We start from the raw sequence: 8,567 nt of genomic DNA, 5'->3' as shown, positions 1-8,567 counted from the left end.
CCTAGCCCCTAGCCCTATCTTTACTCTAGCTCCTAGCTCCTAGCCCTAGCCCTATCTCTACTCTAGCTCCTAGCCCCTAGCCCTATCTCTACTCTAGCTCCTAGCCCTAGCCCTATCTCTACTCTAGCTCCTAGCCCTAGCCCTATCTCTACTCTAGCTCCTAGCCCTATCTCTACTCTAGCTCCTAGCCCTAGCCCTATCTCTACTCTAGCTCCTAGCCCTAGCCCTATCTCTACTCTAGCTCCTAGCCCTAGCCCTATCTCTACTCTAGCTCCTAGCCCTAGCCCTATCTCTACTCTAGCTCCTAGCTCCTAGCCCTATCTCTACTCTAGCTCCTAGCTCCGAGCCCTAGCCCTATCTCTACTCTAGCTCCTAGCCCTAGCCCTATCTCTACTCTAGCTCCTAGCCCCTAGCCCTATCTCTACTCTAGCTCCTAGCCCTAGCCCTATCTCTACTCTAGCTCCTAGCCCTAGCCCTATCTCTACTCTAGCTCCTAGCCCCTAGCCCTATCTCTACTCTAGCTCCTAGCTCCTAGCCCTATCTCTACTCTAGCTCCTAACTCCTAGCACCAACTCTACTCAGCAGCACTGTTGTCAGTGGTCCATAGATACACAAGTGTTCTAATCCAAAGCCATAAGTAGCACATTCACTAGATAACAGGTGGATTCATCTGCACTGGAGGTGAACACGTACTGTAATAGTTTATGATAAAAGTGACATTGTATTATATGAAACACCATGCTGCTCACCAGATCAACCCACATGACAAACTGTATAAGAGCATTATAGAACTTCACAACATTACTGTAGCAATCCACCCTTTGTCTTGCTGTTTACTTTGTTCTTATTTAACTTATTTAACCAGGAAATGCCTTTTTACAGAAGGTTAGAAAGCTCTTCTGCGAGGGCCATCTGTTCTTTCATGAGAGTCAAACAACATCGGCCTACATTATTTCTCAATGTTCTACATAGTTTACAAAATAATCTGCATTTCTTAATAAGTCTCAAGGTTTTTGACCCATTTTGCTTTGGATATTTGTGTTCCTCTAGTTTATTGCATGATGCAATCGCAACAGACCTAAGTTATTGCTTTGTCTGGAGATAGGATCCATTTGATGTGAAATATCCATATTTAGTTAGCTTGGTGTCTGTCTCAATACTGTCTGTTAAAACCTAGTTTCTTCCCAAAGCCGCTGTATGAGAATGGGCAAGCAGCACTAATAACACCCAAGCCTGTCTATTTCTACCCAGGCAGACCCAGTTTGCATCCCAAATGGCAGCCTATTGCCTGTAGTGTACTACTTCTGAGGGCCCATAGGGCTCTGGTCAAAGGTAGTGCCCTATGTAGAGAATAGGGTGCTCTTTGGAACAAACCCTAGTGATCTATTGGTCCAAAAGAGAATGTGGGACAGCAGAGTCATAGAAGTAAAGTATTAGATACTCTTACAAGGGAACATGCTGGTGTGTGTGTGTGTGTGTGTGTGTGTGTGTGTGTGTGTGTGTTGTGTGTGTGCTATTTGAGCAGCTGTTTCTCCTTTCTCCATGGCGACTCAGTGGCATCAACAGTGAGTGTGTGCATGTCTGTGTGTACCGGGAAGATGTACGAAAATAGCACCTCACCCACCCCATCCAACCCTACAGGCAACCGGAGCAGGGTAAGGGTGTGAGGGGGTCAGGGAGGTGAAGGGGCTATGGAAAAGGTCAATGGGACACATTTACTTTCGCTCAGAACATATTTGGTGTGTGTGTGAGTGTGTGTGTGTAAATATGTATCTATTTTTGATATTGTCCACAACAACTATTCCACTATTAACAGTTGTACTGTAGAACACTTGTTTTGTCAAAATACAAACACGATCATGTTGGCAGTTGGTTAGAGACACCCTGTTTGTTTATCTCTGTCTGCATGCCCTCTGGTAAAGTTAGCCTTATCAATGAGCTCATAGTGTTGACAAAACAAGATGACCATTCCACTAGTTCAGCTCTCTCCCATCGGTCTCATCTTGTCATCCCATGTAAATAGACAGTACATAAACTTTGAAGACCACTGATATGAGTGTATCATACTGTAATGTACCTTTTCACGTGAGCTGTTTTCTGAGCTGTTTTCTGAGCGTCGTGTGAGTGTGTGTGTGTCGTGTGTGTGTGTTGTGCATGTCCTCCTGTACGTTGTGGATGTGTGGATGGATGTGGTTACATTTTGGGTTTAGAGTATGTGCGTGTCGTGAGCTAGCTACATAAATAGATATAGAGTGAATGTCAGAGTTACCTTGACTGAGTCATACATGCAGTCACTGTGAAGGTTCAGATATCCTGTCTGTTTGAGAGTGTGTGTGTGTGTGTGTGTGTGTGTGTGTGTGTGTGTGTGTGTGTGTGTGTGTGTGTGTGTGTGTGTGTGTGTGTGTGTGTGTGTGTGTGTGTGTGTGTGTGTGTGTGTGTGTGAGATATTTACCGACCCTAAGCACACAGCTGTTTTTGCTTTGTCATTATGAGGTATTGTTGAATACATTTTAGAATAAGGCCGTAACATAACAAAATGTTGAAAAAGACAAGGGGTCTGAATACTTTCCGAATGCACTGTATATTAAAATTCAGCATACATCCACAGCGTGAACCGTGAATAGGATCTCTGCGAACGTTGGAAACATTGCCTTTAATAGGAGCATTGTCAACAGTGTAATGTGCTTCTCTACAGCACCACATGGATTGAATCCCCGTCTCAACCAATCAGACACAGTTACACACATAATCTTACTACCATACCTCATTTAGTCTGCACTGCTGTCTAGCTGGATCATTCTCATCAACATCAAAACACTGCAACATTTTAGTGATTGATCACGTACTACACAGTTCATCATTTTGCTTGGTTGGTTAGTTAGTGTGTGTTGTCTCAGGACAGGTCAGTGGGTCCATGAGAAAGAAACAGCTGTCCACTCCAACCTGACCCATGAGGACCTGACTGACACTGACACTGGCACACACTGGCACACACATACACACACATATTCCAACTAATATCACTCCACAGTCTTGCAGGGATCTGTGTCTACTACCATGGTATCAAACTGTGTGTGAAGTCTAGCCTGGTCTAGACCTGTATCGTACTGTGTGTGAAGTCTAGCCTGGTCTAGACCTGTATCGTACTGTATGTGGAGGCTAGCCTGGTCTAGACCTGTATCGTACTGTGTGTGGAGGCTAGCCTGGTCTAGACCTGTATCATACTGTGTGTGAAGTCTAGCCTGGTCTAGACCTGTATCATACTGTGTGTGAAGTCTAGCCTGGTCTAGACCTGTATCGTACTGTGTGTGGAGGCTAGCCTGGTCTAGACCTGTATCATACTGTGTGTGGAGGCTAGCCTGGTCTAGACCTGTATCATACTGTATGTGGAGGCTAGCCTGGTCTAGACCTGTATCATACTGTATGTGGAGGCTAGCCTGGTCTAGACCTGTATCATACTGTATGTGGAGGCTAGCCTGGTCTAGACCTGTATCATACTGTATGTGGAGGCTAGCCTGGTCTAGACCTGTATCGTACTGTATGTGGAGGCTAGCCTGGTCTAGACCTGTATCATACTGTATGTGGAGCCTGGTCTAGACCTGTATCATACTGTGTGTGGAGGCTAGCCTGGTCTAGACCTGTATCATACTGTATGTGGAGGCTAGCCTGGTCTAGACCTGTATCATACTGTATGTGGAGGCTAGCCTGGTCTAGACCTGTATCGTACTGTATGTGGAGGCTAGCCTGGTCTAGACCTGTATCGTACTGTATGTGGAGGCTAGCCTGGTCTAGACCTGTATCATACTGTATGTGGAGCCTGGTCTAGACCTGTATCATACTGTATGTGGAGGCTAGCCTGGGCTAGACCTGTATCATACTGTGTGTGGAGGCTAGCCTGGGCTAGACCTATATCATACTATGTGTGAAGTCTAGCCTGGTCTAGACCTGTATCGTACTGTGTGTGGAGGCTAGCCTGGTCTAGACCTGTATCATACTGTGTGTGGAGGCTAGCCTGGTCTAGACCTGTATCATATTGTATGTGGAGGCTAGCCTGATCTAGACCTGTATTATACTGTATGTGGAGGTTAGCCTGGTCTAGACCTGTATCATACTATATGTGGAGGCTAGCCTGGTCTAGATCTGTATCATATTGTATGTGGAGGCTAGCCTGATCTAGACCTGTATCATACTATATGTGGAGGCTAGCCTGGTCTAGACCTGTTTCGTGAATAATGATGAGTGAGAAAGTTAGAAGCACAAATATTATACCCCCAGGACATGCTAACCTCTCACCATTACAATAACAGGGGAGGTTAGCATTTTATATTTACATTTACATTTTAGTCATTTAGCAGACGCTCTTATCCAGAGCGACTTAATTGGTGCATTCACCTATAATATCAGTGCAACCACTTTACAATAGTGCATCTATCTTTTGGGGGGGGTTAGAAGGATTACTTTATCCTATCCAGGTTTGTACTCCTGACCCGCCCAGGACATGCTACCTCTCCTCTTTTTTGGGGGGGGTGTCCGTAATCATGGTAGCGTCCACAATAATGTAGAAGTGTTTAGAAACATATTCTATTCTTATTTACAATAGAAGTGACTCCAAAATGATACAATACATTATTTACCATTAATTTATATTGGGCACAAAATAATCTGAAACAAAACAAACAGCAAATGCATCCAAGAAATGTGTAAAGTCACAAGCTTGATGTAGTCATTGAGTGCTATGAATATGGGACCAAATACTTCACTTTTTTTACTTTAATACACATAAGTGAATTTGTCCCAATACTTTTGGTCCCCTAACATGTGAGGACTAAGTACAAAAAGTGGTGTAATTTCTAAAGGGTTCACCCGATATGGATGAAAATACTCTCAAATTACAGCTGACTACACTTTAATCATAGTCATTGTATAATTTCAAATTATACAATGTTCTGGGGTACAGAGCCAAAACAATAACAAAATATTTCAAAGTCCCAATACATTTGGAGCGCACTTTAGGTTGACTGGTGAGCTTAATGTTGCTCATTTCAGTGGTGTCTGAGTCCCACAATAAGAGTTTAGATTTGTGTAACTACACACAGTTGTGTTCTGTGAGTGTCACTGAGTAGGCTGATTCACCATTTCATGGGATTACAATCCATAGGTCAGGCTGTACAGTGCATATAATTACACCACCAATGCATTCTGAATTCAAATACATAAATTTTCTTTTTTTTTGGGGGGGGGGGGGGGGGGGGTGAAATTAAATAATAATTGTTTTTGTTTAATTTATATAACAACATTTCAAACATGATCTAGTCCAATTGTGGCATGATTCCACAATTTGTATCCGTTTGCATTAGTTTCAATTTCAGACTTTAATTTTGAAGGCGAACTGCTGATTCCACTATCATTTTTTTAATTATTGTTTTTATTAACAACAAATAGCAAAATATACAGTCATACTTTACAACACAGTGTACAAAAAAAAGACTAACTTTATACACAAGGGTATACACATTTTTTTTTATTTATTTATAATCTTGGCTTTTCTTTAGCCTACATGTATGAAACATTTATCAATCATAAAAAATAGATAGTGTAGACTGTTCTGATCCTGAGGATTAAATAAAAGTAAAACATCCATATCGTCAAGCTGTACCCTAGTCCCAGTTGATCTAAAAAATAAATGCTCAAGATCTGTCCCAAATATCTTAGTACAAAGAATTCAAAAAACACCATCAATGTACATTTTAAATCTTGACAGCACCTGATTAACTGGATAAATTAAGTTCATAATTTTAAAAGACATCACTTTCTATTTAAAAACCATACCGCTTTCCAATTAATGTTATTAAATGTAGAATTCCAGTATACTTTTGCAGGAGTAAAAGCAGACTTGATAAGAGTCTTATAAAACCTGTAGGTGTTCACCGTAACTGCAATTCCACATTTATTCAAAAACATAATTATACAGTTGTCCATTTTCATGAAATAATTGTCTCATTAACAAAATAACGTTCTCAAACCATCTTTGGAAAAATAAAGATTTATTCTTATATTTTATGTCTTTGTCATTCCAAATCAAACACCTATGAGGGGAAAAAGTATGTTTATACAGTATACAATTTACCAGGATAGTAACGCTTGCTTATGGATATTGGCTAATTTAAGAGACATTTTATTTAGTTCAAAGTCACATTTTATGAGAAATTCAATTCCACCAACCTTTTCAATAATATTCCAAATTCTATCCTTAAATTCAAGGGGTGTGAATACTTTCTGAATAACAAAGACAAGATGTAAAAACAAATCTTATATCTTCCAGAACTGGTTTGACAACAGCATTATTGTCACGTCCTGACCAGTAAAAGGGGTTATTTGTTATTGTAGTTTGGTCAGGGCGTGGCAGGGGGTGTTTGTTTTGTGTGTTTCGGTGTTTTTGGTTTATCTTCTATGTTATCTATTTCTGTGTTTATCTAGTTGTTATATTTCTATGTTGTGTATTTTGGGTTGATCTCTAATTGGAGGCAGCTGAATCTCGTTGCCTCTGATTAGAGATCACATTTAAGTAGGGGTTTTTCTTCATGGGTTTTGTGGGTAGTTGTTTTTCGTATAGTCCTTGTGTCCTTACGGAACTGTTGGTTGGCGGCGATTTATTTTGTTTAAAGTGTTCACTTATATAAATAAAAGAAGATGAGCATGATACCCACTGTGCCTTGGTCCCCTTTCTACGACACGCCTGACAATTATCAACAATTATTGAGTGACTATATCATTATCCAGACTTTTGAGAACACACAACATTCCAATCACTCCTGAGGAGTTTCCAATAACTGTTGGTACTGTCCTCTTCTAGGAGAATGCAGTGTAGCGATTCTCCAAGTGCAACTGTTGAGTCATTTTTTGTCTCAATTCTGCTTGAAGGAATTGAAATGTTTTCAAATCTAAATGTAATAACAATTATCTAAGAAAACTGTCAAGATGTTACTATTCCTTCTGCTAGAATATACTGGAATGCAGCCCTGGGACAAGTGAACTGGAACAAATATTGTACATCTAATAAGGTTAAAGAAGTATCATAAACTCATTCAGAGTGTACCCAGTAAAGACCTTTACTGTACACATTTAAAATTGCTATTGATGACGTGTGTTATGGTTGTGACCCAGAAAGTCTTGACTGCTCTCATGTCAGAAGATTTTAATTGATTTAGAATACTTTAAGGGAAACCACTTTTAATGTTAATTTGGAAGACTGAAATTCTGTTTTATTTTGACCCAACTGATATGCCCCCGATTTAATTTTCATAGTTAATTTGCTTATTTTTCTTGGAAGATTCTTTATTCATAGAATGAATTTGGTTCAGAACAAACCCCTCTTTAATTTGTTTAAGATCGTTAAGTTTATGTACGTTTGTCTGTATATTTCTGTTTTTGTGTTATAATGCATCTTTTCTTTTTTTCAGTCTGGTAATAGGAGGCTAGTTGAGTCTGGCTGGCCTCGTGTTTCCCCTCCAGATAATCCCTGTATCCACTGTAACCTTGATCCAGACCCAGTACTGGACATGTTCTATTGGGCTGTGCTTCCAGTTCACCTGGACGTCTTTACAACTGTTCTATACTGAACAAAAATATAAACTCAACATGCAACAATTACACTTAGTTACACTTCATATAAGGAAATCAGTCAATTGAAATAAATTCATTAGGCCCTAATCTAAGGATTTCACATGACCGGCAGGGGCTCAGCCATGGGTGGGCCTGGGAAGACATAGGCCAATCTGAGTTTTTCCCTATGAAAGGGCTTTATTAGAGACAGAAATACTTCTCCATTTCATCAGCTGTCCGGGTGGCTGGTCTCGGACGATTCCGCAGGTGAAGAAGCCGGATTCGGAGGTCATGGTTACACGTGGTCTGCGGTTGTGACGTACTGCCAAATTCTCTAAAACAACATTGGAGGCAGTTTATAGTAGAGCAATTAATGTTCAATTCTCTGGAAAGAGCTCTGGTGGACATTCCTGCAGTCAGCATGCCAAATGCACGCTCCTTCAAAACTGCAGACTTTAGAGTGTCATTTTATTAGCCCCGGTACAAGCTGCACCTGTGTAATGATCATGCTGTTTAATCAGCTTCTTGATATGTTACACCTGTCAGGTGGATGGGTTATCTTGGCAAAGGAGAAATGCTCACTAACAAACTGTAAACAAATTTGTGCACAGCATTTGAGAGAAATAAGCTTTCTGTGTATATGGAACATTTCTGGGATCTTTTATTTCAGCTCATGAAACATGGGACCAACACTTTACATGTTGCGTTTATATTTTTTTGTTCAGTATAGATTGAAGCATGATGCTGCAGGTGGGATCACATTCTGCATGGGGCACGTATGAATACTGATGGTACTGAATGAATGTTGACTTAACTGTATATGATAATATGATGCTGTTATAACGTACAGTTCAAACAAAGCGTTAGCTACCAAATATCCTTATCATACATGTATTTAACTAAGACCCAAAACCGATCTGTCATCAGCGTTGACTTAATTTCATTTGGAAAGAATGAGAGCAGTT

The sequence above is a fragment of the Salmo salar genome, chromosome ssa09 (genome assembly GCF_905237065.1).
Source record: "Salmo salar chromosome ssa09, Ssal_v3.1, whole genome shotgun sequence".
Taxonomy (NCBI): Eukaryota; Metazoa; Chordata; class Actinopteri; order Salmoniformes; family Salmonidae; genus Salmo; species Salmo salar.
The sequence above is the reverse complement of the archived record's forward strand: the minus strand, read 5'-3'. Positions refer to the sequence as shown.